General features: G+C 51.1%; 1 protein-coding gene across 4 annotated transcripts in view; it reads left to right on the top strand.

The window, feature by feature from the left end:
• Window positions 1-7506, top strand: part of Rasa3 (RAS p21 protein activator 3) — a 224645-nt gene that overhangs the window by 129249 nt on the left and 87890 nt on the right. The window lies entirely within an intron of this gene.

Genomic DNA, 7506 nt, shown 5'->3' with positions numbered 1-7506 from the left:
GGAGGGGCGGGGTCTAGAGTCTCACACTGGGTGTGGGGAGGGAGCAGGGTTGGGGTGGGGCGGGGGAAAGACCACCCCACACTCTCCTGCAGGTTGAAGGATGGGAAGATCACATTACAAAGCTCAAGCCAAGCCACAGGCAAGATTCAGGAAAACCCTTCTCCGCCAGGACACCTTTGACAGAGCACAGTGTCTGTACTGACCTGCCTTCCGCCTTCCTGGTGCCTTCTGCCTTTTTGCCTGGGCCTGGTGGAATTTGGGGTCCTTAGTCAGGTTTGGAGCCCCAGGAGGTCATCTGTTAGATGGACTGGTGGACATCAGTGCTGGGGACTTCTGTCAGTCCAGATGATTTTAACTCACAGAAGAGACTCAGGTCACTTGCTGGTTGGACAGTAAATGGCAGTCATGACAGTCTCCACTGGCTGAAGGCTCCGGTTCTGGGAGCTAAGAATAGAACTGGTGTTGGGGAGAGAATCATTTAGAGAAGGATTAAGATGAAGATAAAACTCCAGGGAGCAAGATTCAGGGTGACATGGTTGTGTTGGTGCAGAGCTGGAGAACATGGCCACCCGTGGAGTGCGGGACCCCTTAAAGACACTTCTTTAATTGAGCACTGTGAAGTTAAGTAGAAGTGATTACTGTAAACTGCAGTGAAGTGAATAACACTCTAAGTTTTGATTATTAGCTCTGGTTAAATGTTTAAAAAAATTATTGAGAAGCTTTTAAAAATATTTTGTTTTAATTTCATGTGCATATATGTCTGTGCACCACATGAATGCATTGCTCTTGGAGGCCAGGAGAAAGTATCAGATATCCAGGAACTGGACTTATAGATAGTTGTTAATTACATTATGGGTGCTGAGAGTCAACCTGGCCCTCTGGAAGAGCCGGTGTTCTTAACCACTAAGCCGTCTTGCCAGTCTAATTGTTTGGGCTAGCGCCAATTCTGATCAGAAGTTGGGTCTTACAGCCAGAAGCTACAAAAGGCGATGCCATTGCTAGGAACTAGGTAGATTCCGGTTTTTGCACACTGTCTTAGGATGCACATGTGGTCAGTTTTTCATGTTGGTCATGGGGGTCAGGCTTCGTGATGGTCAGGAAGTGAGGCAGGGATATACCACAGTGGGTTCAGAGCCCCCCTGATGGCTAAGGAGGAATTTTAATTACCTGAGAGATTGGGGCAGGTTTAATAAAGGGGGATGGCTTCATTACCTAGTTACCTTAAAAAGGATTGCATCCTAGCTCACACTGCATAAACTTTTCTATATGATTAAAGGTTACATTGTGGAAAGAAATAAAACAACAGTAAAAGTGGTAAACCATCAGAGTGTCCTGAATAGCCCCAGAGCCATGGGAGAGTTTATTAACAGGGGAGCGACCTAGAAAGCTGAGCTATGACTCAGGAGTCTTACCAGCTGGGAATAAAAAAAAAATATTTGAAAAAAAAAATGTGCCTCTGCTGAACACACCGAGGCTCTTCTCTTGTTGTCATTTCGTAGACAGCACAGTACAACAATCACTTCCATAGACAACACCCACACAGCTACAATAATAAGTCACCCAGAGAGATTTAACATGTAGATGAAAACTTGCATAGGCCACATAGAAATATGGCACCATTTTCTGTAAGGGACTTGAGCATCTGTCTCTGGAGGGACACTGGGACCAGTCCCCATGGATGCTGAGAGGACTTCTTGTAAGAATTTAAATGTCTGTATGACAAGATGGCTGGGATCTGCAGATGGGAATAGACTCTGACCCACAAGCAGCAGACATCGCTACAAAGTAGCACTAAGGCCCAGGGGAACGCACCATGCAAACTACGCTGGCTGTCATCTTGCCCACCCCCACTTTGGCAGCAAGCAGGGGGCTGTAGTTCCAGCAGGGAACATGGGCTTCCTCTACTCAGATGCTGTTTGAGGGCTCAAGCTAGTGGGCGTGTGAACTCTGACCCAGGGTTGCACTGTATCTGTGTGTGAGCTCCTGGCTGCCTACGTGGATAGGGATGTTGTGTGAGCTCCTGGGTGCCTACGTGGATAGGGATGTTGTAAAGAGATCAGTAGTGACGGTCTCCCAGGATTGGCAGGTATGTAGACACGGCACTTTCCAGCACAGGAGCCTCTGGAGAGATGAGAGGAGCGTTGAGGGCAAAGCCAGGTGGACAGATCCCATACCGTCTTCGGATAAGTCATGTGAGTGCCTTATGTCAGCCGTGTGCCTTCGAGTGGATTGTTAATCCATAGCTAGGCCTAACTATGGGAGGAACCTTCTCAGTCCAGCAGAGGGTTGGGAAGCTAGTTCAGTACGATGCGATAAAACTGCGGTAAAGTAGACTGGGCATGGTGCTGCATGCCTTTAATCCTAGCACTGGGGAGGTAGAGACGGGTCACACTATGAATTCAAGGCTATCCTGGTCTACATAGTAAGTCGTGGGCCAGCCAAGGATACATAGTGAGACCCTGTCTGAAAACAAACAAACGAATGAACAAACGGACAAACAAACGAACGAACAAACAAACGACTTTTGTAAAAGCTCAGAGCACACTTCCCATCCCTAAATACATCTGTTCCTTGTGTGGTTGTATGCTCAGAGAGAAAGTGTTCAGAGACACAAGTGTCCACACTGCATGATTTGCTTGGTCATCTAGGCATGGGGCTAGGTGACGGGGGAACAGATATCCTACTGAGGCCCGTGTGATACTCACATATGTCTCTTTAAAATACATATTATATAATTACATACACATGTAATGAAAAGCTTTAAAATACAGGAAAATCGTTTATGTAAGATTTAATTTTGGGCACACACAACATGCATTGGGCTGGATCTGCCCAGCGGTAGTGTGAGCCTCTCAGGTGGTGGAAGGGCCCTGTGGGGCTGTAGTAGTGTGAGCCTCTCAGGAGGTAGGAGGGCCCTGTGGGGCTGTGGTAGTGTGAGCCTCTCAGGAGGTGGGAGGGCCCTGTGGGGCTGTGGTAGTGTGAGCCTCTCAGGAGGTGGGAGTGCCCTGTGGGGCTGTGGTAGTGTGAGCCTCTCAGGAGGTGGGAGTGCAGTTCTTTCTTGAATTTTCGCTGTGGATGATACGGCATTCCTGCCTTCCAGGAGGCCATGGCCTGTGGCCTCTGTCCCATGTTAATGTGTTTCCTTGCTTGGCCCAGTCATCAGCGTGGCAGAGAGTGGGCTCAGGCGGTGTACCCAAAATGATTACAGAGCAAGTGGGACCTGCCTCCATTCTTTGTCCTTTCTGGGGAACCACAAATCCAAGCTTGAACCAGCCCCACCCCTTCTGAAGTCTTGGTGATGATTTTGGAGTAGGAGGAAACATAAAATTAGAACTTTGGTTTTCTTTTCCAGATCATATTTCTCATGTGTGTTCTTCTGGAAAGGTCTTCTGCCCATGTCTCCTAATGTCTGAAACCCCATCGAAACTGGCTCTTACTGAAGTGCCGATCATGGAGCCTGCATGTGTCTGGGCTAGGTCCCCTGCACACATGCTGTGGTTGTATGGCTTGGTTGTCTGTAGGACTCCTAACTGTGCGAGTCAGTGGTCCCTCTGACTCCTTTGCCTGTCTCTCGGACCCTTTTCCTCCCACTGGGTTGCCTTGTCCAGCCTTGATGAGTGTATTAGTCAGGGTTTCTATTCCTGCACAAACATCATGACCATGAAGCAAGTTGGGGAGTACAGAGTTTATTTAGCTTACTTCCATACTGCTGTTTATCACCAAAGGAACTCAGGACTGGAACTCAAGCAGATCAGGAAGCAGGAGAGGCCATAGAGGGATGTTCCTTACTGGCTTGCTCCTCCTGGCTTGCTCAGCCTGCTCTCTTATAGAACCCAAGACTTCCAGCCCAAGGATGGTACCACCCACAAGGGGGCAATTGAGAAAATGCCCCACAGCTGGATCTCATGGAGGCACTTCCCCAACTGAGGCTCCCTTCTCTGTGATAACTCCAGCCTGTGTCAAGTTGACACACAAAACCAGCCAGTCCAGTGAGGGTTTGTGCCTGGGTTTATTGCGTCTTCTTATGCTATGTTTGGTTGATATCCCCCGGGAGGGCTGCTCTTTCCTGAAGGGAAGTAGAGGAGGAATGCGTCTGGGGGAGAGGGGAGGTGGGAGACTGGGAGGAGTGGAGGGAGGGGAGGCTGTGGTTGGAATATATCGGAGAGAAAAAGCAGTGGCTTTTTATAGAACAGAATGGCCATGTGTCTTTCCTCCAGCTTCCCTTCCTCTGGGATCATAAAACTCCCCCTCTGCTCCAGTTATCAGCCACAAGTTCTCATCTTGCCGCAGAACCCCGGAGAGATGGCTCTCTGTACCACCCAGAGCCAGTGCAGGCTGCTTTGGGCTTTCCTGAGAAGAGGGGGCCCCATGCCCTGGGGTTCGAGCATGGTTCCAACGAGAACTCGCAGAACCTATTCGGATGGGGTTCTCCCTGGACCCGTCAACCTTGGGCAGCACTGGGCTCACTTGGTGGAGCTTATGAATTGGTGATACGAGGTTGGTCGAAGGCTGAGTGAAGCAGCACAGAGGTGGCTGCAGGTGAGGAGCCCTTTGCCCAGAGCTCTCTGCAGCCTGGCTTTTCATGCCACTGGCTGCTTGCAGGTCCAGCTCCATCACAGAGTCAATGACTGCCAGGCAGTGCTAGCCCCCACCTGTTTCCCAGAGACTAGATCATATTGAGGGACAAGGTGAGAAAACAACCCCCCCTCCCCACTCAGCAGTCTCAGAGCTGGCCTTGGGGCCAGAGTCTGCCAGGCTAAAGTGTGCAGAAAAGCAAGCTCTGGCTCCGGCTCACTCCTTGTTTTCTCCTTACACTGGCTGGGGTGACAGGCACAGCTTCTTGGCCTTTAAACAGTGTACGTTTAAGAGGCCATGTAGAAGCAAATTAATATTCTGACTCTATTCTTTAGCAATAGTATACCAAAGTTGTGAATGACTCATGCTTGTTATAGAAAATAGCTTATTACAGGATGCAGAAAACCATGAACTGTGGAGGACCCCTCTAAGGGCCAGAAGGGGCAGGGCCAGGGAGAAGCCTGACCCCGGGGCTGATCTCCAGTCCCCTGGAGATGGATGGCCTGGGGTTGGGGACTAAGCATAGTTGGTAGAGTGCATTGCTGACGTGTTTGAAGCCATGCGCTCTACCCGGGCATTCCATAAACCATGCGTGCTGGTTCCTGACTGCAGTCTGAGCACTGGGAGACAGAGGCAGGAATACCAGGATGTCAGGGCCATCCTCAGCTGGAGAGCCAGTGCCAAGGCAGCCTGGGCTACATGAGACCCTCTCTGGGAGGAGAAAAATCAGCATTGGAAGGTTGAGAGGGAAGAAGGGATGCTGGGTGGGAAGGTTGGGAAGGTAGAGTACTGGTCAGGCAGTCGTGAGGACCCGAGTTCAGTTCCCAGAGCTCAGGTATGAAGTTGAGCATAGTGGCTTGTGCTTCTGACTCCAGCTCTGGGGAGGCAGATTCCCTGGGGAATCACTAGTCAGCCACCCAAGCCTAATCAGTAGACCCCTGGTCCCAGTGATGGCTCCTGAGGAGCAACAACTGAGGTTGGCCTTGTGCCTCCATATACATGTGTACATGCACGCTCAAATGAGCACACACACACTCGCACTTGCACATACAAACACAGGTGTACACACACACACAAACACACACACACACACACACACACACACGAAGGGGTGTTTGGGGAGTCTAATAAGGAGATTAAACCAGCGTTAAGATGTATGCACACCCTCTGACTCTTCTCAATGCCTACCTTATTATAACAGACTAAAGAGAAGCCATGCTCAGGTGTGTGACTCTGGTTTCGAGCCTGATAACGTGTGTTCCTTCTAATGCACATAGCAATGTAGAAATGTGTCATATTTTATTAAGAGAGTTAAAAAAAACTCCTTGGAAATTTGAGACAGTGCTTCAGTCAAGTGGAGTTTGCTTGTGTGTGAACATGGAGGAGCGGCTGACGCGGTTATAAGCGGTTATAAGAGGCCATATAACCTCCTTATATGGAGGCTGCAGTGGGCTGCAGCTGTGCTGTGTTGGGGCAGTGGCTTTGTACTGCTTGGCTAGACTAGCCCTGGGATGGGGAGGCTGGTCAGTTACAGCAGTGGTGTCCTGTGTGGGTCTCAGCCAGTGGATCGCTGAGCGTTCTGTAACCTACATCAGGATTTTATTGCTGGGTTGCTGAAGCAGGAAGGAAAAATCCAAGGTCACTCAGGGCTTTGACCCCTAAGGTCACTCAGGGCTTTGACCCCTAAGGTCACTCAGGGCTTGGACCCCTAAGGTCACTCAGGACTTTGACCCCTAAGGTCACTCAGGATCTTGACCTTTGACCCCTAAGGTCACTCAGGATCTTGACCCTTAAACAGTGACTGATTGGCTCTGGTGATGTTCCGGCAGGTGTTTGATCAGAAATGCCTGATCTCAGGAAGTGATGTCAGTGTTCAGAGAGACAGCTGTTCTGCACAGGAGATGTGAGAACTGAGACAGAGGTGACAACCACATTGCTGAGGAAACTCGGAGACCAAGGCTGCACTGGATCTGACGAGTGCCCAGGGAAGCCTGCTGGAGGAGAGGACTTGGATGGGGTGGTTATAGGTTATCAGCAAGAGGGAAGCGTGTGTCCAGAGGTGTGTGAGCTGCAGATCCAAGCATGTGCAGGAAAGTCCAGGGAAGAGCAGCATCAGCTGGGCATAGGTGGCCATGTGGTGGTCGGGGCTTCCATGTTGGCTGGGAATAAGCTTGACCGGAGGCAGTAGAGAGCCCTTACCTTTGAGGAGGGGAGAGTGATGGGCCCTCCTCTTAGTCAGTGAGGACTTGGATGTCGGTTTACGGGGAAGGAACAGTTCTCCCCGTGAGGGTTCTTCTGGCTGGGAATGACTACATGGTAACAAAGGAGAGTCCTGTCAGAGAGAGACGGGGTGCATGCTGGGAGCTAGATGTCCAGCAGCCATGTCAAGTGTCTGGCAAGAAGCAGATGATGCTGAGCGGGGAGAACAATTCATAGATGTTGCAGGAGGCAGGAGGATGACCCTGATCTGGCATCCATGAGCAAAATAGAATGGCTGGGCACCCTTCAGGCCTGAGACTCTCCAGAGGGTCAGGGGGAAGGAAGTCTGGGTGCCCAGGAGACGTGCAAAGGGCACTAGGTTCTCAGGAGACATGCCAGGGACACTGGGAGCTCAGGAGCCGTGCCAGGGGCACTGGGCCCTCAGGAGACATGGCAGGGGCACTGGGAGCTCAGGAGATGTGCCAGGGGCACTGGGTTCTCAGGAGACGTGTCAGAGACACTGGGCCCTCAGGAGACATGGCAGGGGCACTGGGTGCCCAGGAGATGTGCCAGGGGCACTGGGTTCTCAGGAGACGTGTCAGAGACACTGGGAGCTCAGGAGCCGTGCCAGGGGCACTGGGCCCTCAGGAGACATGGCAGGGGAACTGGGAGCTCAGGAGATGTGCCAGGGACACTGGGAGCTCAGGAGATGTGCCAGGGGCACTGGGCCCT

Source organism: Mastomys coucha, unplaced genomic scaffold, assembly GCF_008632895.1.
Source record: "Mastomys coucha isolate ucsf_1 unplaced genomic scaffold, UCSF_Mcou_1 pScaffold22, whole genome shotgun sequence".
Taxonomy (NCBI): domain Eukaryota; kingdom Metazoa; phylum Chordata; class Mammalia; order Rodentia; family Muridae; genus Mastomys; species Mastomys coucha.
The sequence above is the reverse complement of the archived record's forward strand: the minus strand, read 5'-3'. Positions and strand labels throughout refer to the sequence as shown.